Source organism: Poecilia mexicana, unplaced genomic scaffold, assembly GCF_051168715.1.
Source record: "Poecilia mexicana isolate PSO_F unplaced genomic scaffold, ASM5116871v1 scaffold_16, whole genome shotgun sequence".
Taxonomy (NCBI): domain Eukaryota; kingdom Metazoa; phylum Chordata; class Actinopteri; order Cyprinodontiformes; family Poeciliidae; genus Poecilia; species Poecilia mexicana.
The window spans coordinates 11,657,393-11,684,672 of NW_028263385.1; the positions used below are offsets into that span (position 1 = coordinate 11,657,393).

Consider the following 27,280-nt stretch of genomic DNA (forward strand, 5'->3'; position numbering starts at 1 on the left):
TCAAATTTATTAGGTACAGCATTTACGTGTGCATTTCAGAAATAATAAAGCAGAATATTGTGAAAGGTTTGTCACTTATTTCAGAAAGTGAACTAATTTAACATAGCGATTCCTTACACATAGAGTAAAATATTTAAAGTCTCTATTTCCAGTGAATTTGATGGTTATGACTTATAGTAATGTGGTGTGGCCTGGAGGCAATCTGCTTGTTGCTGAGTGATTGTGGTACAGTGAGCCCTGAGGACCATCAGTTTATAGCAAAATATGATGAGCTGCTTCTGCCTTTCACCTCAAATTAGTCCCCAATTCTCCTCTGACCTCAACAAGGGAGTTTGAACTGCATAGCTTCCACTCTCTGGATATTTTCTATTTTTTGAACAATCTCCAGAGTAACCAGTTTCTGAAATATTTGGACCAGTCTGTCTGGCACCAGCAACTGTGGAAAAGTTGTTTGTATCAACATAAATGCTAATTTTCAAATTTGTAAAGTCATCTTCAGATTTCTGAAGGCTAAAAGTTGCTGACGTGTGATTGGTGGCAAATGTTTTATTGATCTGAGCAAGCTATTGAACGGGTGTACCTTATAAAGTAACTGGTTTGTGTATTTATCAGTTTTATAGGACATAGTAAATAACAATATAAATGACAAGAGAATGTTATAAATTCTTACCTTACTATAAAAGTGTGAAAAAAAATTATTTTCAGCAACAGTTTTTCATTAACTTGTTTTGATGTTTCTTTTTCCCTTAGACGGTCCAGAATACATCCAGTTAGTTGTCTCTCCATCAAAAGCACAACATGAAGAGGGAACAAATATCAATCTGATCTGTTCAGCTGAGTCTAGACCTCCTGCTGAGTTCTCATGGTTTCTGGATGGAGACATGCTGCCTGGTTCTGGACCAGAACTCAGACTGATGGACATTCAGATGAGCCAGCAGGGAAACTACAGCTGTGAGGCCTTCAATAGAAAAACTTTGAAATATCAGAAATCTCAGCCGTCACCTGTCTCTGTTATTGGTAAGTATAAATAAGAAGAAAAGGAATGAACAGATATCTGTAAATATTTTTTGTTGAATACAACCAAACACTCTGTCCTGGACACAAGCAAATAAAATTTAATTTATCTGACTTAGATTTTAAACAGTTAATTTTAAAAACATATATCGGATTATTCAAGTTTGTTTACTTGAAAAACACCAGAATTTGACTATACTTTAATAAGGATTCAGACATTAATTTGCCATCTGCACCCCAAATATATTTCAGTTTTTTCAGGATATAATATTGCAATGTCATTGCTCTATAAAATACCCAAGATAATGATTTACAAACAGCATCTGGTATTTTTTGGTCTTCTAATTTTTTTTTTTTTTGGATATTTAATTTTACTGTAGAACGACTTATTTTAATCAAATGTCTCTTCTGTGCAAGTACTACATTGGAAGGTCAATACTTGTTTTTTATCATTATTTTAATAAGTGTGAAATGAAATGCAAAACTTAAAAGCCATATCAATCTGTTACGCCCCCAAGGTCTAGGGGTCCAGGGGCAGCAACATAAAATGTGTCCGGAGTGACAGTGTAAAGTAAAAATGATTTATTACAAAATAAAGTTTCACTAAACAATACAATTTTACCAAATTAATGCAAAACAAAAAGGATTAACAAACTCAAGAATGCCAAGTGCAAATTAAAATTACAAAAGTCCAAACAAGTCAATTCAAAGTAAACTCAACATAAACCACAAAAGGAAAACAATGCAAAGAAAAACACACATACAACGGGGAGGCTGCAGGAAGCCCACAGCCTCCCAAACACAGGCTTCTAACTCATACTTAACTGGAGCAAAATCAAAGTAACTAAACTGAACAAACAAAGACCAAGCTAACTTAAAGCAGTTGCAACTACCAAAAAAAGAGGGGGCAGCTTCACAGAACCCCTTCAAAATAGCTGCCCCACTAGAGGAAAGATTCAGGAGTCTTTTATAGGGTGCAGGTGGGCCTCATCAACGTCTGATTGGCTTGACAATCCTCTGCTGGTCCAATGGTGTAGTTGCTTTCCTACAGCCTCCCGGCAGCCAATCAGGAAGGTGTGCTCTCACAGCTGAACCTGCATAACAAAAGGGAGCCTGCACAGCCTCAAGAGGCCAGGGGCCGTAACACGATAAAATAAAAATTGACTATTATGGGGCAATAAAAGGTGGTAACACTTTATTTGACAGGTGTGCATAAGACTGACATGACACAGTCATAAACATGACATAACACCCGTCATGAACATGAAAGAGTCTTTATGAATGTCTATGACTAATGTCATGAAATGTCATTCAGTAAATAATGACACTTTTAATGCAAAGTTGCTCTAAAAGTTGCATTGAAAGTCCATTAAAAGTGCCAAATTTGCATTAAAGTGTCATTATTTGCAAAACAATGACAGTGTGAAAATCAATTGAAATGACCAAATGTATTATTGTCATTCTCAATAGATTACCCTTGGATTTAATAGTCCACCAAATTTACCATCCAAGTGATCCTTTAGCATTCTGGTGTCACACACATTGACATTGTTATGATGATTATTTGGCATTTCAGATGAAAACTGTGTAGTTTTACACAGATGGTTTAGCTGTGACTTTATCAGTCACAGCTAAACCGTATCACCACCACTAGCTCTAGTTGTTTGCATTAATATAGTTTTATTCTTTCAGTAACAGTATGTAAAACTATTGTGTTTTTATCCACAGCACGTATTTCAAACGTTGTGGTGAAAGTGTCCTCCAGAGACCTGGTTGAGTTCAACAGCTCTGTCCAGCTCTTCTGCTCTGCATCTGGATTCGCTCCGTCTTTCCTCTGGATGAACGGCAGCTCTGAGCTTACAAATGGGGACAGAGTTCAGATCACTGACGGAGGATCCACTCTGACAGTATTCAATGTGACCAGATACGATCAAGGGCTCCTGACTTGTCATGTTTACAATTATTTCAGTCGCGATAGCAGTGATCCAGTTTACCTCTCTATCTACTGTAAGTCTCTGATTAACATGATCTTAATGTTTTCACATCCATACTCCAAACCTAAGCAACAGCTTTACAGCGGTGTTGTTGAAGACAATAATTTCAGAAGGTCTTGTTTTCTTTTGCGTATGCAGATGGACCAGACAGTATTTCACTGACTGTGTCTCCATATCAAGAAAAATATGAAGAAGGCTCAGATATCAACATGTTCTGTTCAGCTGAATCCAACCCTCCTGCCAATTTTCTGTGGTTTCTGAATGAAACTCAGCTATTTGTTTTGGGACCAAACCTCAGACTGACAGATATTCAGCTCAATGAGAACGGGAACTACAGCTGTCAGGCTCTTAACTTCGAAACACTGGTGCACAAAATCTCTGATCCTTTTGTCATCTCTGTTGTGAGTAAGTGTAACAGACAGGTTTGTTGCATTAACTGTTAGGTGTTAAACATTTACAACCTATTTAAAGGTTGTGGATAAATATAATCATAGAAAAACAATACTTAGATGGTTATTACATCTCACTGTAAACCAAATGCCATCGAGTTTATATTTCATTATCTTAACTATAACATTTTTGAAAAGTTTTGATGTAACAACATTCGATAGTTGTAACAAAGAAATCAATCAGCATTTTAAATGAGTCTCTACAGTCTGAAAGTGTAAATCATTAGATTTTTTATGTGACATGGTTTTCAAAAACTGCATGTTAGTTACATGTGGTTAAAAATGAGATGTTTGTGTTTATCTAACTGTAACAGGTGTAGAATGGATCACGACAGGAACCAGGATTTGCATTGATTTATTCCTGTTTAGAACAAAAACATATTCAGCAGCAGCTCCTGGCTCTGGCTCTCCCACACACACCTCTCCACAGCGCAGCTTGGCGCAAACTCACAGGAATGGGTTAAAATCATCTAAAGTTCACAAATAATAATAAAATCTGCATTCATACAAAACAATTAAAATAAAACTGAAACAGAAATAATCTGCCCAAAGGTTACAATTTTACACAGTAATATAAAAATATACCAAAATACATGCATTTAACAACCAGATAACATTTTGAAATAACTCACATACCTGTTTAGAACAAAAACATATTCAGCAGCAGCTCCTGGCTCTGGCTCTCCCACACACACCTTTACCATCCAAAAGAACAAAAATAAAATAACCATGTTGGCACGGTAAACTGAATAAATGCAAAAAACGTGGGAATTAAATACCCAGAACAGTGCTGTGCTAAACATCAAAAAGTTAACCAACTATTTACAAGTTATGAGTTGAACAGCATACTTTTTCTTTTTACATTTTTAATATTTTAATGTACAGCAGAAGACAACTCTGTGCGCTTACCTCTCCACAGCGCAGCTTGGCGCGAACTGAGGAGGGCAGCGGGAACACACAGGATGTGACACGGAGACAGGAAACAAGAAAATAAAAGCTTCTCCACCAAAATAAAATACAATTCAAAAACCAAGGAAAAACTAATATGGGGATGGATTTGGGGCCACATTAGGATCCAAAATAAAACAGTATAAAACAGAAATAAGTGCAAAGGTGACAGCAATCATGTAAATTCAACAAGGTGTTTTGAGAAGGTTCATCAAAAAAATAAAAAATTAAAATTAACTCAGCTACATACTCCCCCCTGAACTTCTCAAAACCGTTACCGGTCAGATCAGGAACTGCATACAAGATAACATCAGCTAAACTTAGCTACATCTCTCTGATAATCACTGTGCAACCAAGGGTTTCTATATTTCAATAGGAAGTGACATCAAAGAGTTGGCCAGACCTTTAATGTCTACTTTGCAAAAGAATATGCCGTCTACAAATCCTCAACTTGATTACCAAATAAGTGTTTTCTTGACACACAGAATGACAGTAACAAAATAAACTTTCATGTCTGTAATGAACAGAAATATCCAAAATGAATGAGATTTTTGTTTACTTGAATAGAGTTTTAGCCAACCCTCCAACCACAAAACTTCCTTGTTTGGTTTTCTGTGTCATATTCTGAATCAACCTATTCACTGGTTTCACTACTCTGCCCACCCTAGTCTTGATTTGGTCCATGGGTGTGGTCACTGTCAGTTTATCTGTGTCTTCTCCATTGTAGTCACTTGTCTGCAGCTCAACAATGGGAGGCTCAGGATCAGCAAGAGGAACTGAAGGGGAATCAAGGGCTGTGTGCCCTACTTCTGAGAGGTTCTCCGATGGGGTGACCTCCGCAACCCAGCTAGCAGTGCGCTCGGATTTGTGAATTTCAAGTTCCTTCAAAAGCAGGCTTCCATCGCATCCTTCTTTCTCTTCAGACTCCTGACCAACACTGGAGAAGGAAGGCTCTGTGTCATGATCCACATGTACTGGCAGGAAACTGGCTTGCAAAAGCAAATTTCTGTGAACCACTTTTTCATGTCCGTTGTCAGGGTTTCTAATGCGGTAGGTGTGACATCTTGAATCCTTGGAAATCACTGTGTACAGGGTCGACTCCCACCTATCAGCAAGTTTTCTGCGCCCACGTTCACCTCTGTTGGCCAAGAGGACCTGATCACCCTCTTCAATGTTAGCTCCTTTCACACCCTTATTGTACAGCTCAGCCTGCCGCTGTTGTTTTGCGCTGGCATGAACTTGAGCAATACAAAGAGCCTCCTTGAGATCATCTCTCATCCTTTTAACATAACCATCATAGTCTGTGATGTCATTGTCTCTTTCCACACTGTGGAACATAACATCCACTGGCAATCTAGGAACCCGACCGTACATCAGGAAGAATGGGGCATAGCCAGTCGACTCATGAGCAGTACAGTTGTAAGCGAAGGTTAGCGTTTGCAGCATCTGAGGCCACTTTTGCTTTTCTCTGGGAGGCAATGCTCTAATCATATTTCCTAGAGTCCGGTTAAACCTCTCAGTGTGGCCATTCCCCATGGGATGGTAGGGTGTTGTTCTGGACTTCTTCACACCTGCTATCTGAAGTAGCTCTTGGATAAGCTGGCTCTCAAAATTCGCACCCTGGTCTGAATGTATTCTCTGTGGGAAGCCATATACACAAAAGTACTTATCCCACAGCTGACGTGCGACCTGTTTTGCAGACTGGTCTGAACACTTGAAGGCATGAGCCATCTTAGTGAAGTGGTCTGTCACCACTAACACGTCCACACTCTTCCCATTCGAGTCTTCTGCAGACCAGAAGTCTAGACAAACTAGCTCCAAGGGGCCTGTGGTTTTGATGCTCTCGAGCTGTGCTCGTCCCTCGGGCTCCAATGTCTTGCTAACAACACAACGCTTACAACATTTCACATAGTCTCTGACGTCTTGCTCCATTTCGATCCAAAAGAACCTTTGTCTTGAAAGGTATAAAGTTCTACTCTGACCCTGGTGGCCAGCATTATCATGCACACCACTGAGAACTTGGCCGATCAAAGAGGAAGGCGTCATGTACTGATGTCGCTTTTTCCCCGTCAATGGATCCTTGCAAACTCTGTACAGAATGTCATCGTGCATCTTCAGTTTTTCCCACTGTTTTAGGATTTTGAGCACCTTCAGAGGCAACCCAGCTCTCTCTCGTCTTGATGGTCGTCTCCCTCGGATGACAAATGGGATGACTTGGGACAGGACAGGATCATTCCTCTGACTATCATGCAGCTCTTGACGTGAGAGAACAGGCAGAGGGTCTTCACCTGGCTGGGCCAACTTCTCCAGATCCTGGGCCAACCATGAAACCACTCTCTGCTTGGGACCTTCATCCCACTCCATATGACCGGCCAATACTGCAGATACTTCATAGTCAGATAGGGATTGATTTTCCAACTCATTCAATGGTGCTGCATGATGAATGTTTTGGTGGTTGACACCAATCCTGAATGTTTCCTGAATTAAAGCTTCTTGTACTTGTTGTGACTCCCCCACAAGGTCATTATATGGTTCATTCAAAATCCGTTGACAGACACGATCTTGAGCAAAGGGCTTTCTGCTGAGGGCATCAGCAACAATGTTCTTACTGCCAGGTATATACTTGATGCTGAAGTTGTATGGTGCTAACTTGGCAACCCACCGTTGCTCACATGCATCAAGTTTGGGTTTTGTGAGGATGTATGTCAGGGGATTATTGTCAGTCCAGACAGTGAAAGTATGCCCTTTTAACCAGTGACTGAATTTATCGCAAACAGCCCACTTCAACGCCAGAAACTCAAGGCGATGAGCAGGGTAGTTACTCTGGGCACGTGTTAGAGCCTTACTGGCAAAGGCAATGGGTCGTGCTCTACTTTCACCCTCCTGGACCTGAGACAAAACAGCCCCCAACCCATCCTGTGAGGCATCTGTAGATAGAATGAAAGGGCGACTGAAATCAGGGTGTGCGAGCACCACAGTCTCCAGCAGCGCATTTTTTAGTTCTTCAAATGCACAGCGATGTTCCTCTTTCCAATCATTTGGATGTAGCTTCTTAAATGCTGCTGCACCTCGTCCATTCACTTTTTTCCCTTTGGGTGCGGCAGTCAAAGCGAACAATGGTTTGGCAATGCGGGAACAGTCTGGTATAAACTGTTGGTAGTACATTACCATCCCCAAAAATGACTTAATCTTTTTTTGTGAGGGTGTGACACCATCCTCCATCATCAAATCAGACTCTGTCATAGCAACAACAGCTTGGACTTTATCTGGATCGGTTGACACACCATTTTCACCCACAACATGCCCCAAAAACTTCACACTCCTCCTGAATAGCTGGCATTTCTTGGGGGCCAATTTCAAACCATGGACATGAAGCCTGCTGAAGACAATCTCGAGCCTCCTCAGAGCTTCTGCCTCATCAGGAGCATATACAAGCAAATCGTCCAAATAACAAAGCAGCGTCAAAAAGTTCTGATCCCCGAAGATGTTCATCATGAGGCGCATGAAGTTGGCAGGACTGTTACAGAGGCCCTGAGGTAGCCTGTTAAACTCATACAGCCCCATGGGTGTGGTGAAGGCTGTTAGTTTTTTATCATCCTCAGCCATGGCGATGTTATAAAAACCAGAGGTGAGGTCCATGGCACAGAATATGGCACTCCCAACCAGAGCTGTCAAGCAGTCCGACTGGTGCGGCAGCGGGTGAGCATCCTTAACTGTACGAGCGTTTAGCCAGCGATAGTCCACACACACCCTTAGATCTCCATTCTTCTTCCACACCAGTACTACAGGAGAAGCCCACTCACTGTTAGATTTGCGAATGATCTCCCGTTCTTCCATTTCTGTGAGAACTTGCCGCAGCTTGTGATACTGCCCTGGTGGAACACGTCGATATGGAAGCCTGAATGGTCGATCATCTGAAAGGCGGATACGGTGAACAAAATCTTTGGCCAGCCCACAATCAAGTTTGCTTCTTGAAAAAATGCCTTCATATTTCTGGACCAGCTGCAACAGTTTTGACTTCCAATAATCAGACACCTCACAAGAGTCAATGTCCAGATCTTCCAGCCCCAAGTCACTCAGGGTGTTGCGGAAACCGGTACAGGGAGAGTCAGAGCTGATTGTTTTGTCATTTTTCACTGTCTGACTGTTGGTACTGACTTTTGCACCGGGCACCTGCTCAGGAGTCACATCCATATCTTCAAGGGCTATACAGGTGGACACCTCTGCTACTTTGGTGCGACGTTTTAATGTGATGGCCTTATCAGAGGTGTTTAGAATGCGCACTGGGACCCACCTGTCACCATTCATGGAGGACACCGATCTACAGACAATAATGTCTTTTTTATGGATCTGTGTTTTGGCTGATGGCTCAACTAGAATGGCACTGCCCTCGGAGAGAGGTGAGTTTTTGGGAAGTCTGCCCCAAATTAAATGTTCTTGCTTTGGGAGGAGAGTGACTGCCTGCACCAGTTCAGCTGTTCCAATAAAATCTGGGATTACATCACCTCTCCATCTTTCAATGCTAGATAGCATACTAACAAACTGTATTACTTCTGGTGTTTGGGCAGACTCTGGTTTACTCATAACCTGCCAAAAGTGAGGAGACTGTTTGAACTGGTTTAGAAGGTGTTTGATGACATTTGTGCCCAGAATTAGCTGATCTTTCTGCCCAGCGACCACTAGAGCTGGAACACTAAATACACAGTCATATACTTTCACTTTCAATTCATGGATGCATTTGGGTTTTACTTGAACTCCTCCACAGCCAACAAGAATGATATCATTATGATTACGGTCAGGTTGGGATGCAAGCCCTGCATCCTTAAGGAGTTGTTCAGCTTCTACACTGATAGTGCAGGCCATGGAGCCAGTGTCCAAAAGGGCTTGCAAAGATACTTTATCCCCAACCTGTGCATCAGTGTAAAAGAGGCTGTCAGCCTTTTCTAGTCTGGATATGTTTTGAAACAACACAAAGGTATTAGATGGAGCAGATTTCAAACTTTCTGTATACACAGATTTTATATCTTCGTTTGAGGTGAGGGTCTCATCATACTCACTCACACAGTGCCCTCTCAGGTGTGAGTGGCTTAGTTTCCCTGTTCAGCTGAGTCTCCAACTCGCTGAGTGTTAGTGAATTTTGGACAGCTTCTTCGTTGATGTCCAATCTCGAGACAGGCCAGGCACCTTCTCTCTCTCATGCAGTGTGCTCGTGTAGAGTGGTTACTATTGCCACATACTTGACATGGAGAAGACTGACTGGGACGGAAAAACTGAGGTTGAGTATCACCAACAGGCTGGGCAGTGCGTTCTAATACTCTTTCAAGCATAGTTAACACCCGTTCCAGAGCACCTGACTCTGCAGTACGATCATTCGAGCTGGCAGAACTGACAGGAGTAATTTTGACAGTGTTCACTTGCCTACGTTCTACTTCAGGCTCTGAGTGGTCAAGTGCTGCTGTTGCAGTAGCAATCTGGAGAGCTTTTGCTTTTGCCGCAGTTGCATGTGGTCTCTTCACTTGCTGCTCTCTTTGATGCTCATCAATGGCCTCCTGCACCTCAGTGAGTGTCCACTTGGTGGTGGGCTTACACTTGAAAACACAGGCAAGACTAGGATCAGGACAATTCCTGATGAACATCATTGCTATCTCTGCATCCATTTTGTTCAGGCTGCTCCCTTGATCTTTCAAGTGTCTGTCAGCATTTTCAGCAGCTGTGTTAAGTCTGACCCAGTAGTCCACTGGTGTCTCATTAGCCACCGGCTGAGTAGCATAGAAATCAGCCAGTGGCAAGCAAGACCCAGGAATGTCGCTAAAATAGCGCCTCAGAATGTTATAGAGTGCCTCAGGATTTACAGGTGTGGTAGTAGGACTACTCTTTAGTCCAATCTTTACAAGGCTCTTTGCCTTGCCCAGCAGATGGTTCAGGATTTCATCTGTTTTTTCCTCAGCTGAGAATCCTTTCTTGCGCAGGTAGACCTCCATCATCTCTATCCACTCATGAACAGAAATCCTATCATCACCGTCACCACGATAAATAGGAGGCTCTTTAATGTCTGGTTTCACCACCAGGCTCATTTTCGCGAGGTCAATCACTGTGTTGGATGTCTCATTCTGCGTACACTGTGATGGTGGAGGCTTCTCTGGAGTGAGGTGAGATCCACTGTGTAACAAACGGCTGGTAATGGCTTCACCTATTTGGCTCCCTATTTCACCAATGAGGTCGCGTAACTGCTGCATGGTGTTGTCATTATTATTTACAGGGGTGGAAAACTGGGGCTCCAACGGAGGTATTTCAATAATCTCCTCTGTTTCTGATGACCCCTCATAAATCATGTGAGTACCACCCTGGGCTAACAGCCCTCTGCCACGCCCAACTACTGGTGTGAAAACATTGAAGGTGTTATGACCTCTGCCTGCCATGCTTCACACAGTACAAAAGCAGTGATGTAAAAAAAATAAACCAAAAAGGTTCCACAGTTCACAAAAAAAAATGGCTTTAATCAAACTAATATAGCGATTTGAGTGATTTATTTAAGTGTCCGTATTCAGAAGAGTGATCGTAACCTCAACAGTAATGAACAGGATCCACAGGTCGACCAGCTTGATGACATCAGCGTCACTAGCACACAGCTGAACCCTCGGCGGTCGGCAGCGGCTAACCAATGGATCCGGGTCACGGCACCAGATGTAACAGGTGTAGAATGGATCACGACAGGAACCAGGATTTGCATTGATTTATTCCTGTTTAGAACAAAAACATATTCAGCAGCAGCTCCTGGCTCTGGCTCTCCCACACACACCTCTCCACAGCGCAGCTTGGCGCAAACTCACAGGAATGGGTTAAAATCATCTAAAGTTCACAAATAATAATAAAATCTGCATTCATACAAAACAATTAAAATAAAACTGAAACAGAAATAATCTGCCCAAAGGTTACAATTTTACACAGTAATATAAAAATATACCAAAATACATGCATTTAACAACCAGATAACATTTTGAAATAACTCACATACCTGTTTAGAACAAAAACATATTCAGCAGCAGCTCCTGGCTCTGGCTCTCCCACACACACCTTTACCATCCAAAAGAACAAAAATAAAATAACCATGTTGGCACGGTAAACTGAATAAATGCAAAAAACGTGGGAATTAAATACCCAGAACAGTGCTGTGCTAAACATCAAAAAGTTAACCAACTATTTACAAGTTATGAGTTGAACAGCATACTTTTTCTTTTTACATTTTTAATATTTTAATGTACAGCAGAAGACAACTCTGTGCGCTTACCTCTCCACAGCGCAGCTTGGCGCGAACTGAGGAGGGCAGCGGGAACACACAGGATGTGACACGGAGACAGGAAACAAGAAAATAAAAGCTTCTCCACCAAAATAAAATACAATTCAAAAACCAAGGAAAAACTAATATGGGGATGGATTTGGGGCCACATTAGGATCCAAAATAAAACAGTATAAAACAGAAATAAGTGCAAAGGTGACAGCAATCATGTAAATTCAACAAGGTGTTTTGAGAAGGTTCATCAAAAAAATAAAAAATTAAAATTAACTCAGCTACATAACCATGATAATTAGAAAGCCACCAATAAGATAATTTTAATTAATGGCTCATAAAACGTTATTTTATATTCTAATGTACTCAGGGGCAGGTGGTAACTTAAAACACTATTCACAGAATCTTAGGTACTTTGGTTTTCTTCTTAGCAGCTTGAGAATCTAATCATCCTTGTTGATTCTGCAGACCCTTCATGACATAATTCTGTAAACATATGCATTTGTTTAGGATTTATTCTATAACAATATTACTAATATATTTTCCAGCTTTTCATTATGCTTCTTTAACTAACATAGAGTCCAGTATCAGTATTGGAGAGATTGTAAATGTCTTTTTTGTTGTTGAGTTGCTCATTTATGTCTTTTGTTTCACATTTTAAAGAAACTGAAGGTCTCTCTGGAGGCGCCATTTTTGGGATAGTAATCGCATGTTTGGTAGTTGCAGCTGGAGCTGCTGGAGCTGTTGGAGGCTATTTTATGTGTAAAAGAAAGTAAGTGTCGTCACATTTATATTAACCACTCAAAGAGCTTCTCACTAGAGCCACATTCACTCACATAGAAGCACAGATTGATACATTGATGCACAGATTGATACTCAGCTTGGGGTTAACATTAACATGTAGCAGCATAAACCTGGAATCAAACCTACAACTTTCAGATCTACAGTTACCTAATGAGCCACATTTTTTTTTCTTTTAGCCATCACTATTAAATATGTATCAATGCATTTTAATTCCTTGTTCTCTTATGCCTAAAACATGAAAACACAAAATCTACTTTGAGAAATTTGCTCTAATAAAATGAAACTACTATTATGTATTTTTGGTGGTTTACATTTTAACATTTTCTCCAATATGTAGAAAAAGTGTGAGTGCACCACCTGATGCTGGTAAACGTGGTAAGTTTCTAACTATTTCTTCATCCTGTGCATAAAATGAAATTGAGAATAAGATTTTCACTTGATTTATTTTAACTGGTGGGAAGACTTGAAGCCTCCCGCCTCTGTCTCTACACAAATAAAATGTGAACATAATAAGCTGTGAGAATAAAAATTGTGCAATATCCACCCCACCTGTTTCATACATTAATCATTTATAACAATCCTCTAAAAGCTGTAGGATTTTCAGAGCCCTTTGGTACAAATGATTTATAGTTTGGGATCTGAAGAAAACCATTTAACTCAAAGAGGTTGTGTTTTCTGGCTGTAGTTATAATAAATACACAAACATAGGAATGATAAAGTGTCTATGCTTCTTTTTTTGTAGAAGAAAATATCTATGAGGAAATGCCAGGCATATATAATAGAACAATCAGTATGAAAAAGTCAGTCTCCCAGTAAAGGTAAGATTTAATCTTTTATTCTTTCATGTGAAAATTGTAACATGTTGGATGCAAACATTTTTTTCCCTAAAGAATGATTATACTATTGTTTGTCATGATTTATTATAAAATATGTTTAGCTTTTAAAAAGGCTTACACAGTTAATTATGTGTGTATAATTGCAGCATAGAATCATATAATCTGTTTCTGATTCTTTTTATTTGCAGAAAGTCAGAAATCTGAGAAAATTAAGAGACCATCAACCCTAAGAACCCTAAAGGAAGAAAGAAGATGTTAAAGTTGTTAAACATAATCTGATACAAGAGTTCAGGTGTATATATGTGTGTTTCTAAAGTTTACACTCATAGTTTCCACCTTTATATTGTCTTCATAAGTTTTTAATTCAGGATGTGAAATAATGTATTAGTTTAGGATTTATGGTGATAAAACATGTTCTTTGTGCATTTCTCTTTTCTTTCTCGCTTTTTCTGGATAACATTCGTCATTCCACATAAATGGCTAAAAGCTAAAGGGGATCAGACCTTTCAGTCGGCGGCCCCCAGGCTCTGGAACAGTTTGCTCTTGCAGTTTGCTCTTGCATCTCCATTTTGCTGATTCTGTGGAGGTTTTTAAAATGCAAATAAAAACTTTATTTCCCAGACCTTTATGTCATGATTTTATTGTTTCTTGTGTTTGTTTTATGCTTTGAATTTTGTGATTTCATGTCTGTTAAAAGTGCTTTACAAATAATCTTCACTATTCATTTAAAGTATCATAAAACAAAAAAGTAAATTGTTGCTAATTGTTGGAAATTCTGAGTATCACATTGGAATATGATGCATATTTTGTTTCTGTATGCTTAGTTAAAATGTTGCTCACATTAAGTCAGATCATAAAAGCATTCTGCACATTCATTTTATTTTCTAGAGAACTGATGTCCTTCAAATGTGTTTTTGGCTTCCTAGCATCAGGGTAAATGCTGCCCTCTCCCCTCTTTTAAAGACATTTATTCTTCTCACTGCCTCTCAGAGCAAAGTGCATCATTAAAGACAAACTGATCCCATCTATGTGAAATCTTACAACACAACAATGAATCTTCACATGCTAAATCTTTCCACATGCAACACATTTTATATATATTATTTTTTATAAAATATTTACCTCTTACTTTCTCAGTATTTTTTATTCTGTTATTTTTAATTATACTAGGAGCAAACTGCTCTTTAAATGTAAGCTTCCTTATTTGGTTATCCTTGCAACTGAGCTTGTGTATAATCACAATAAAAGTTTTTATTCTACTTTTATTCATACTGCCAGGATACTTAGAAATAAAAATTATGAATCATGATACTGGGCTTAGTTCATTCTGAGAACAGAAAAGGTTTATTTTACTTCTAGCAGTAATTCTTATCTACTTTACGGTAAATGTTGGTCAGTCTTCCTACTATTGTTAGAATTTCTCGTTTATTACTTTACTACCAGCTTTTTATTACTTGAAAGTATTTTACCGTTTGACAAACCTGTGATTGATGAGTCGAAAGTCCCAAAAAGTTACAGGAAGGGAGCCGGAGTTGCACTCTGAAGTCAACTCAGAGTTGACTTCAGACACTTACTTCAGACTTCAGACACTTATTACCATATAATAAGTGTTTATTATATGGTAATAAACACTTTTCCTTTTGTCATACATACATCTTACATATAATCAACAATAATGGGCATATGTTTTCAAGAAAAAATGTCACTACATTGCTCTAATACATAATAATTTCAGTAATATTTATGTAGTTTGATTTGTATAGCTTGCTTACTGTCAGGCCACGGTGAAATGAACACAAAATAGTGTTAATGTTTAACAAATGAATCGGAGAGAGATAAGCAATTCAACTTCCTTGTTCATTCTTGTCAATACTTGATTGAGGACAACAAGAGTCTGAGGAGTGAAACAGATTCTTACTCCTGTTTTATACTAAAAGAAAGAAATGAAAACAATTATCACATTCGTTGTTCTCCTTGGAGCCGTCTCAGGTGAGCTTTTACCTCTTGATCCACAGCATGAAGATATTTTCACTGTTAATGCAACAATGATTGTATTGGTCTTAAAATAAGCAGAGATCAGCATTTTCTTATCACAGAAACAAGTTGTTTAATCTATTATTTCATGTACAGTAAATAAAAACACCATCAGGTTTAAATTTCTCCTTTTCATTCCTTATTTGTGGAAAACAAACAAAGAATGGAAAACTTCATGTTAAAATGTCAAACAGTATGCTAGATTCAATGATTTTGCGTAGCCAGTTTTGATTTCTGTAGGGTTAAAGTTTCCTTTTTGCATTGGCTTCGTTTAAGTCTAAAAATTAACAATACAGTGAAATCTGTGATATTTTCTATATTTGAGCTCAATTTTGAACAATTTCAGAATATTTGTGAAGACCGAATCAACTTACATCATTAGAAAAAAACGGATTTTTTTTTTAATATTTAGTCAAATGTTATTTATTATTCAGCTATAATCAGCACTACTTAAATATATTTATTGCTTTTTTATGTAATCTGTATTCTTTATTGCTTTTGAAGACAGTATGAAAGAGAAACAACTCCAACAGAAACATATTTTCATTTGGATCAGCACAATATACTGAAGACAGAAAATAAACAACTTATAACACTGTAACGTGAAGAACAGTTTTCAATGCTTGATAAAAATGTTTTAATTAACCAAAAACCATCTGCTGCAGGTTTGTCTGAAGAGGATTACGAGTTCACAGATTTTCTCAGTGCATCAGATGAAGGTATTGTGACTTTTACAACAAATCTGATTCCAACACAGTTTGCAATTATGAAGCTTTGGTGGAGAGGAGACTCTTAGAAAATCTTTATGAAATCTTAGATTCTGAAATCCAACAGCAAATCTTAACATTTCATTATTAAAACCTCAAACCATAAATTAATGGTCATGGAAATAATTCCTGAATGTCATGTTTATTTCTAAATAATTCATGATTCCACCTGAACATTTCCTCTTCCCTTTTCTCTCCTCCTCATCTCCCTTCAGTTTTTATCTTGGCAAAGACAGATTTGGGTCAGAGTTTAAAACTCATATGGTTATGCTTTTAATTTAAGTAAGCAAAGCAATAGTTTCAAAAGTATTGCAAAGGGTAAACTGTCATTTTAAATATATTGTTAGAAATCCAAATTGCTTGTTGCTGCTTATTGTGTCCTTGGTGAAATTTTGGCAACCAATGAATATTTTTATGTTTTTTTCCTTCACAGGGCCAGTGCAGGTGCTAGGAGTAAAACCCCAGAGAGTGGAGTTAAATGAGTTGAGTGGTTCCTTGCGTTTGGAATGCTCCTTCATTGGTAATGCTACCAAAATTGAGTGGTTGAAAGGCAGCGCTGACAGCCCTGAGATCGTTGGTACAGAAACCAGTTTGTTTTTCGACAATGTGACCCGAAACGACCATGGATCCTACAGGTGCAATGTGTCTAACTCTGTGAGTTTTGACATCAGTGAACCAGCAGAAGTCTTGATTAACTGTGAGTTTAAATCCTCATGTTCATCTAAGTTAGATTAATTGTTGCATTTTAAAAAAAAAAAAAAGTATCAATTTCTTTATTCTGGATGTTTTTTAAAGTCTTGGTTTTCAGTAAGTTGGGGATTTAATGCAAAACCACATAAAAGGTGTCACATAAATGGATGCTAAGGACAAGAAGAGTTTAAAGCCAAGAGTCATTTGTTGCAAACCCTAAAAGGAGCAGCAGCCAGAATAATGAACAAGTTTCTTTTTATCTTTTTCCACAAACTGATGTTCCTTTTATTTGGGGTTTTCTGTGCAGACGGGCCAGAGGACATAGCACTGAAGGTCTCTCCATCAGGACCGCACCACGAAGGATCAAACGTCCTTCTGACCTGTTCAGTTCAGTCCAGACCTTCTCCTGAGTTTCAGTGGTTTCTGAATGAAGATGCTCTGCCTAACACTAAACCAGACCTCAGACTGAGCAACATTCAGACAAATGCAGATGGAAACTACAGCTGTCAAGCCTTCAACAGGAAAACTGAGAAAGATCTAATATCCCAACCTATAGTTGTCTCCGTAAATGGTAAGTCTTTAAAGATCTTAATGAATTAGTATTTCAAAAATATCCAACAAATTCAAGGTGAGCATCCATAAAGGGTCTCTTTAAAGGTGAAGAGAAAAATGTGGGGGGGGGGTTTTATCTAAAAAAGCTACAATGTGAGAATGTAGAAATCTCAGTAAGCCCAAAAACATTGTCTTCTGTGCTCCACTTTCAAAATATATTTTCAATAAATACTGACGTGTTGATTATATTTCTAGAGTTTCTGTGCTGCCTTGATGTAACTTCCTTATTTCAAGTTTCTGAAATATAACCAAAGGTAGTGTTAAAAAATACATTTAGTAAATACCGTAAAACAGGAAGTGCATATCATGACTGCATTCAAAGCATTGGACCAAACTTCAACATTTAATTTTAAGGGAACTGTTTTTTTCTCTATCAATTCTCTATTCTCTATCAAGTAAAAGTTATAAATCACACCAAAATAAAAGTAGTTATTAATTTGCTAAAACAATCTAAATGATTAGAGGAAGTAATAGATAAATTAGCAGCACTCCACCCTTAAAACACTAACCTTCAGACTTTATATTTTCAGAGCTGATCAAGATAAAACTTTACCATCTTTAATCTGTAATCCAAATTATTCTGTTTCCTTTATTCTGCCACTGCAACATATTTGTTGCTTATTTGTTGTTTCATGTTTTCATCTTATAAAACACTTTGAATTGCCCTGTAGGTGAAACATGCTCTATATATAAATATTTCAAATTGGTGTCATTCCACACCAAACTTCAAAACAAGAAAAAGATTTACATTTCTCTTCTAAAGCTCACTTTTGGATGAAAATTAGTTTTTTCCATAATTCATTCAAACAGTATTAAATATATTTAACATACATCCGTAGAAACAAGATATTCCATAAATGCTAAAAAGAAAAAGAAAGAAAATAAATCACTGCAAGACTATAAATACAGTAAATCGTTTTTCTGCTTTAGGTCAGTTGCATACCAGTGACGTTAAACATTATTTTCCTGTTTTGACCCACAGCCCGCGTCTCCGGTGTTGAGGTGACATCAGATTCCACAGACCTGGTTGAGTTTAAAAGCTCTGTCCGTCTCTCCTGCTCTGCATCTGGGTTTTCTCCTCATTACTTCTGGATGAACAACGGTTCTGAGGTGACGGCCAGCGACAGGGTTCAGATCACTGGTGGAGGATCCACGCTGACGATCGCCAACGTGTCCCGGCCTGATCTAAACCTACTCAGGTGTCATGCGTTCAACTTCTTCAGTGAGGAATTCAGTGATCCAGTTAACATCTCCATTTTTTGTAAGTTTTTTATCACGGCCATTTACAACTATGCATGTATGTTTAACGCTTCACCTAGGCTTTATTTTGCTTTGTGCACCTTTATTGTAAAGCTTTATCTTTCATCACTTATTTCAAACATCACAGATGGACCAGAACTCGTCGAACTGACCGTCGTTCCATATCAAGAAAACTATAAGGAAGGCTCAGACATCACGTTGAGCTGCTCTGCTGATTCCAATCCTCCTGCAGAGTTTCAGTGGTTTATTAATGAACACCTGGTGTCTAATTCTGGATCACAACTCAGATTGATCAATGTTAAAGTAAATCACACAGGAAACTACAGCTGCCGAGCCTTCAATAAAAAAACTCAGATTTATCAAACATCTCAGCTTTCTTTCATCTCTGTAGTAGTGGGTGAGTATTTAGAAAAGGTCTGCAAGTTGATTATATTCATCTAATAAATCAAGTATTTAGTTTACTGGCTTCTAATTCAATGTTTTATAATTGTTGTTGGACTCTTTTTTGTCTCTTTTCTATTGGATCATGTAGAGTCTGGAGGTCTGTCAGCCGGAGCCATTGCTGGAATTGTGATCGCATGTCTAGTAGTTTTGGCTGCAGTTATTGCTGTTGTAATCTATTTCCTTTATAGAAGAAAGTGAGTGTTTTGATGTTACGCTCTGCTTTTTTTTCTAATCATACAACAGACAAATAGCAATCATCCAACTTAAATTATTCCTCACTCTTATTTTCTTTCCAACATTTAGAAAAACTGTCAGACCCAAACCTCAAAAAGGTAAGTATAAATACTTTGTCTATAATATCACACAACTTTAAAAAAATGGGATGAAAAGTAAATCACATCACTTACTGTAACCAGAGTGCTACAACTTGATTTAAATTGAAATTAAATATCATTTGTTCGGGTAACTCTAAAACCTAGAAACCACAACCATAGTTTCCAGACTGTTGAGCAAAGATGAAGCAGCACCTTCACTTTGAAAAGGAAAAAAATGACATATAGGTGTCATTTATATCATTGCTCTCGCACTGGATCTGCCTGTCAGCTGTGCGGTGAATGTAGAATGTATTTGTGTGTGTCAGGCTTTTTATTATAATTATAACTATTTGTCCTTCATATTCCCTGTCCTCTTTATTATTAAAACAAATCTGGGTAAAATCATCGTATTTTATCTGTGTGTCAGTGGCGGTGGGCGTACATCCTAAACAAGAATGTCATTAGTTAATTTATCTTAGTTTATTTAGCAGTTGGTGTTGTTTCCATAAGCTAAATGTGACTGTGCAGTGAAGCTAGCTAAAAATGAGCAAAGAGACTTTTAAACGGTTACATTTGGATGAAAAGTTTGCCAGAACATAGTAAAATGTAGTAACTTTTGCTATGCTCCTCTGGATGTCACAGATAAAAAACCTGAGCCTCGGAATCAGCAGCGGCAGCAGCATTCATATCAAATGGGTAGGCTTTGTTTTTCTTTTTTATTATTCAGCATAAACTGTAAGAAATAGGCAATGTAAACATATATAAGTGTGTGTGCGCACATTGGGTCTTGTGTGTTTCAGATGTATTCTTTTTGCGTAACATGCACATCATCGCCTGTCAGCTGTGCGGTGCATGTGTCCTGTATTTGTGTGTGTCGGGTCCATTGTGCTGGTCTATGATGCACTTTGGGATGTGGTTGTTTTCTTGTTGGTCAGATGTGATGGTGTTTTTTCTGAATGCCATCCAGTAACATCCTGCAGGCATCCCTGGCCTCAAACACACTTCATCAGTCTGTCATGCTCACAAACACTTCTTTACTCCTGAACTATTGATGTCTCCTTCATCACACAGCAGTCTAAACCTTCAAGAGACAAGGAGCTTGTCAATAAGCTCCTTGTTTACTTCTGTTTATTTAGCAGCTGGTGGTTTTTCATAAGCTAAATGTGAGAGTGAAACTAGCTAAAAAAATAATTAAACTTTCAAACAGTTTTCTCATTGAAACATTTGTCTAAGCGAGTAGATTTGAAGCAAATGTTGTCACTTCACTTCCTCCTTCTCTAGATGTGACAGACAGCAGACCTGAGCCCAGGAACTGGCAAGGGGGACGCTCACATCAAATGGGTAGGCTTTGTTTTCCTTTTTATTAGTCATTATAAGTTGTATTAAATAGATTATGTAGACATGTAAATGCATTTGCCTGCATCTCATTGTGTTCATTGGGTCTTGTGTGGGTCAGATGCATTACTTGTGTGCATCATGTGTGGATGTCAGGACCTGCCTGTAAAGTGTGCCATGCTACCAGCCCCTTGTTCTACGCTTTACTTCTTACATAAGATCCGGGCTCATGGCTGTTGAGAATCGATTGCTTCCTGGAGGCATAGACTCTGTTGAGGCTTTAATTTTACTCAATCGCTGACATGTACCAGGGATGTATGTAATGAGCCACTTCGACGCTATGAAGCTTCCCAGAAATTGTCTCCACATCCATCCTCCACTGCGAAGAGAGAACTACTGAGCCAAATGAGATGGCAGTAATGTTAATTCAATATTTGGAAGCATAACCAACACAGACTGAAAAGTTCACTTCCACCGCTGCCTTTGCTAAAACTACAGATTGACTACAATTCTTAAACAGCGCAGAGACAGACATCATTGTTCACAACTTCTCCTTCTGTTCGTTGATTGGCCTGATAGAAATTCTACCAGAGGAATCCAAGTAAAGAGAAGAAAGCCCAGAGTGTCAGGTGCACGGTGCATGTGGCCTGTATTAGTGTCAGGTGTATTGTGCAGATTTTGTGCGCCATGTGTATAATGCACTTTAGAGATGCGGTTGTTTTAATGTTGGACAGATCTGATGGTATTTTTTAGTGAAATGTCTTCCAATGATGTCCTGTAGGTGGCATCACCTACAGACTCCCTCACTCTCTCTTTCGTTTTCGATTTTCATCTCATTCTTGAGGTACTCCTGTCCTCTTCATCACGCATCAGTCCACCCTTTCAAAGCTGAAGGAGCTCTCTCTCATCTTAACCAACTAACCAATTTCAAAAATGTAATTGGTTATACTTTTGTTTATTTTGTGGCTGGTGCTTTTTCCATAAGATAAATGTGACTGTGCGATGATGCTAGCTAAAAGTAAGTAAACTGAATTTTAAACAGTTAGATTTCATCGAAACTTTTACCAGAAACGAGTAGAAATGAAGCAGCTGGTTTGGGGAATGCAGGTGGAAATCAGCGCTGAGAGCTTTAACCTGATACAATAAATCTCTCCTCTTGTGGTTAATGTGTGCTGTCCCTGTTTTAAATAAAATAAATCATACTCCTAGCCAGTGTTGTGTTCAAGACCACCTAACCCGAGACCAAGACAAGACCAAGACCAGAGTGTATCGAGACCGAGACAAGACCAAGACTTTTAGGGTCCGAGACCAAGTCAAGACCAAGACCGATGAAAGTCGAGACCGAGTCAAGACCAAGACCAGCGGTCCACGCTACATGATACAATAAAATGTAAAATATGATCGAAATTGCTTCTCAAAATAATCTGAAAGATCCATATTCCCATAAAAAACACCTAGATATTAAATACTTAATACATTTTACCAATATTAAATATTCCATTTCTGTGCTAAAATGTGTGATGGTCTCGTGCATCCCTAAAAACATAACACCCTGGGCATTTGCCCATATTGCTCATGTAAGAAACCACCACTGTCTGCACCATTAAACATAGCAATTGAGGCAATGCCCTGACGGTAAATAACGCTCAACTACCAACACTGACCAAGGAGCAACAAGCAAGAAGTAACCAAACAGAAGGTGCTCATCGTGACTGTTTTCACTCTCTATCCCAGTACATGAAGCCAGGTAGTCTGACACCATGGCAGACATTACAGCTGCCACTTTGAACAAAAACAATCAAAGAGTGCATGCCCTTTCTTTCTTGTGTTTTAGTTATTTGTTAATTTAAATATCAACGTACATAATTAAATAAAATAATGATGCAGTGCACACAGAGCATTACAAGAACAAAGAACGGGTGTTCTGTCAGGTCAGATCGTCATACGCTTAGCACAAACTCACGGTGTTCTGTCAGATCAGCATACGTTGTCAGATAGTCGTACGTTTAGCTCAGACATGCATACGCTGTCATTACCATATGATTTTATTTAATCAGCAACATAGAATCATGACGTAGATCATCATACACTTGGTTATTAACAGTTGTATGGCATCCAGCTGCAGCCAGACCTGCTTTAAATACACTTTGAAACCATGACAACGCATGTATATCTATCTAGTTATCATATTATGTCATATTATAAACAATTTAATGACTTATTTTCGTCATAACTTGTGCTGACAGTTGTCAGCAACTGACAACTCCACTGACGGTCGAACTTCTTAAGGCGCATGCATTGGCATGGTACTCACTGCATGTATGCTAGCAACATAGAATCATGACGTAGATCGTCATACACTTTGTTATTAACAGTTGTATGGTGTCCTGATTTAGCGGTTAAGTGAGTTTTACACAGGCGTGTGTTGTAGCTTACTTCAGCTGCAGCCAGACCTGCTTTAAATACACTTTGAAACCATGACAACACATGTATATCTATATAGTTATCATTGAAAACAATTTAATGACTTATTTTCGTCATAACTTGTTGCATGTGGTGAACTGACAACTCCTCTGACGGTCGGACTTCTTAATGCGCATGCGCAGGCATGGTACTCACTGCATGTATGCTATTCTGACAGTGTATGGTAATCTGATAGAACAACGGCTCTCAGTGAGTGACACTCCAGTCCTATCTATAAGTAAAGAGCCATGGAGAAGAATCGACTGTTTCTGAATGTCACATCACTATATTGCAGACTTTTGGACATAGCGTTGTCCCATATATGCGACAAGACAGTCAACATCTCCGCACAATAACTCAGACAGTGAGTGACTTTTTTTCATTACAATGCTTATGTGTCTTTGCAGCTAGCTTTGCTAACATCACGTTAACGGAGCTTACCTTCTTTGAGCTACTTTTCTAAGTGACGAAAATAGTTAGACGTTGTCCCCACAGTCTGTGAAAGCGAAGCGCTGCTGAGTTAGCTGTGGCCATCGGATTTCTTACTATTTATGCAGCGCTATTATATTACTGACCATTAGACAAACATTTTCTGCCGCTGAGAGAAAACCACTGCGCATGTCCTGGAGCGCCGCGTGCGAGTGAAAGGTGGGGAGGGGAGGGGGAGGAGGGAGTAGTGCCGCGCGAGTGAAAGGTGGGGAGGGGTGGGGGAGGGGGAGAAACGCGTAGTTGCTTGGATTTTAATCGGTGCGTTTTGCATCAGCTGAAAACAAAGATGTTAACAAATAAACTGGATAGTATGCTGCACGTTTAGTGATATTTTCACAGTTGCGGTCTCGACTGGTCTTGAAATAAAATGCCGAGTCACCAGCGCCCGAGACCGAGACAAGACCGAGACCAAATGCGGTCGAGTCCGAGACGAGACCGAGACCATCAGAAAACGGTCTTAAGACCGGACTCGAGACCAAGACCGATCTCGAGTACCACAACACTGCTCCTAGCCACTTTACTTTCTCATCCTCTAGCTGTCACAGACAGAAGACCTGAGCCTGGGATCCGGCGGTTTGAGAGTTCACGTCAAACAGGTAGGCTTTGTTTTCCTTTTTCATTATTTACTGTAAGTTGTAAGAAATAGGCTGTAGATATATGTCTGTGTGTGTGTTTGCATAATATTGTGTTCATTGGGGCCTTGTGTGGGTCAGACGGGTTGTTTTTGTGTGCCATGCACATCGTGCTCACATATCTGTGTAGGTCAGGAACTGACCATCACATGTGTGGTTCATGTTGGCCTTTATGTGTTTGGGTCAGGTCCATTGTGTTGGTTCTATGAGCCGCATAACATTACAGGAAAGAAGTGTGAAATTTTGAGATGTTCAGGACACATTGCCTGAAATGTTCATAAACAGAAATGAGTACTGAAAAAACTCAAACTTCTGAAATATAAAATTCAAAGCATTTTAGTTAAACATTATGCCTTTAAAATTTGCTACTAAAAACATATCTGGGTGCTCAGTCATCTTCCAATATTGATCACAGATTGAAGAAAATATTTCATTAGATTGTTTCATATCAATGTAATAAGCAGGTTTTTGTTTTCACGGTTATTTTTCCTTTAAACATTTAAACATCTAATTTGTTTATTCACCACTTTGAAATTTTTTTTTTCCTACAGTGAAATGTTTTAAAAAGATTAAAAAACTGCATGATTAAAAAGTGGTTTTTATTTTCCTCAGAACATGAACATGTGTACGAGACAATGTCACAGATTTATGAAGATGCGATATAAAATCAGCTTTCTGCTTTAAAAGGTTAGTTAATTTTTATTAAGCAATCAATTTGTAATGATAACATGCATTATAATGTTAACCATTGTATTACATATTTTTTCCTTCATACTTTCCTTTGTTCTGCAGGTTATCATAAAAAGAATAATGAAACTACACAACCAGTTGGAGGAAGGGGAAAGACTTTGATTGTCTTACATTTTAATTGACAAGTTTTTTTTTTTTATTGTATGTTTACTGTTTGTTTTTTCTTTTAGTTTTTTCTGTTGTTGTGTTTAATAGATTAACAAAGACAAATAAAATGTACATACCATAAAAAAATCTGCCAATAACGTCTATAAATAGATACACTATTGTGTTTGAAATCTGCAACAATAAACACATTTCATAGAACTTTAATAACTCTCAATTAAGTCTGATAACAATACCCAACAATACCCTGGCTCATGTTGGTGATGGGGTGACCATCAGTTTTTCTGAGCTGACTATTCAGTTCTATATATATTAATAGTATTAATAGTCCCTCATAGGAGTGCAGATTGCTTCTATTCAGAGCTTTTATTTGAAAACATGGGGGCTTTGGTTGAGTATCCAAAAGCATCAAATCATCTCCCTCTAGTGGCTAAAATCCGCATGACGCTCAATTAGACGCTTTTCCACGCTCGACAGAAGTTTGAAAAGATGCCAGGTGTGTGTGGGAGTGGAGGATAGATGTTAATTTGTTTTTCTCATAATTAAGATAATGTTTTCATGGACTTTATGGAACGTCTGTTTCTTGTCGAATGTTCAAGCTCTGGATTTCGCAGTTTTAGATTTTGAACCAGAAATAATCACAGAGAGAAAACTATACAGTTTATTACAACACCTTACCCATTAACCATCTCTGGTGGAGTTACATATGTTTTTATATAGATAATACTGTAACACAGCAGTTGAAGTAATACACTCCCTACTCACTTATCTTTTAATTGTACAAAAATGATTAAAGTCAGTCAAGCAGCAAATAATTGATTACTTTTTCAAGCACTTTTGTTGGCAACTGGTTGTTGTGTTTATTTATTTATTTAGCTATTTATCATTTGTTTTTCCTGATCCTCTAATAATGTAGATAGTCTGTTATCTGCAGTGTGAGTTTGAATATTGTTGTTTTGTTGATTTTATAGACAAAACTCAAGTGAACACTTCTGAAATATTGAACTGAGAATTAAATATAATTTTGTTATTAAGCAAAAAGAGAACTGAGTAATTTGTTCCTGAAAGAATGAAACTATTAATAACTGTTTGGTAAATGTACATCACTGATAAAATATTTCAGTGCATTTTATTGTTTCAAGGTTAATTTCCCTTTAGATTTCTGAAACTAACAGCAACAGAACTAAAAATATAAGTTTGAAAAGTAAAGATTTACAAAGAAACCTCATTTATAATAATCATTCTCATTACAGCAGCGTTTTAATTTGATCTGATCAGACTGTAAATCTGAAAAAAGTTGGTCTACACAGTCCCAGCTGGAGTTTTTCCAAATCTGATGCAATAAGACGTAAACCCATCTTGTTGGGTGTTTATTATGCTTCCAGCAGCACGAGCAGCTTTGATGTGTGGCTGCGCCATGTGGCTGCTTCTGAAATAAACACATGCAACATGAACTGCACAATTAAACACATGCAGGAGGTTAATGCAGAGAGATGATGTGAATTGTTGAAAAGATAAATCTATATATGTGAGAAGAGTTATAAGATACTATTTATTTTCCAGTTGGCAAAAATATTCAGCAACTTCTAAAGTGGCAAAGACAAAAATATTTTTTTTTATTTAATTCACAGATTGCAAATCAAATCCACATATTTTATTTTTATTTGTTTTAAAACTCCTTCTCTTTGCTGGATCTAAATTAACAGTTAAGTTTGTGATTGGGTTGTAAAACCTGTTAGCAAAAATACAAAACAGTATTTGAAGGGAAACATTGGTTCAACTTCACCTCCATTTTTTAGTTAATAAACAAATTTTTGTCTGAGGATGAGCAAAAATCTATTTCTGATAAACCTCTTGACCTCAAGACTCCAAGGTAAAACTTCTCACTAAATTAAAAAAATACACAATTTCTAATAAATAATTTGAAGCGGCTCCATCAGTCTGTCCTGCTCCTGTTCTGCTCCGTCTTTCTTTTGGATCAAAAGCTTTTCTGAAGTTACAGCCAGATTTCAGATCACTGATGGACGATCCAGTCTCATTATGTTAACTGTG

The 27,280-nt window shown here is 38.3% G+C and overlaps 3 long non-coding RNA genes and 1 pseudogene across 3 annotated transcripts; 2 read left to right on the plus strand and 2 right to left on the minus strand.

Moving 5' to 3' along the window:
• LOC106932381 (cell adhesion molecule CEACAM5-like) overlaps window positions 1-27,280 on the plus strand; it is a 31,202-nt pseudogene that overhangs the window by 1,865 nt on the left and 2,057 nt on the right.
• On the minus strand, window positions 3,797-4,320 carry LOC148154998 (uncharacterized). The gene is made up of 2 exons (XR_015765723.1): window positions 4,094-4,320; window positions 3,797-3,927 (listed from the first exon to the last, which is right to left on the minus strand). It is a non-coding gene; the product is annotated as an uncharacterized LOC148154998 (long non-coding RNA).
• LOC148154999 (uncharacterized) lies at window positions 11,124-11,647 on the minus strand. Its single transcript, XR_015765724.1, has 2 exons — window positions 11,421-11,647; window positions 11,124-11,254 (listed from the first exon to the last, which is right to left on the minus strand). It is a non-coding gene; the product is annotated as an uncharacterized LOC148154999 (long non-coding RNA).
• Window positions 13,242-13,956, plus strand: LOC148155000 (uncharacterized). Its single transcript, XR_015765593.1, has 2 exons — window positions 13,242-13,315; window positions 13,522-13,956. It is a non-coding gene; the product is annotated as an uncharacterized LOC148155000 (long non-coding RNA).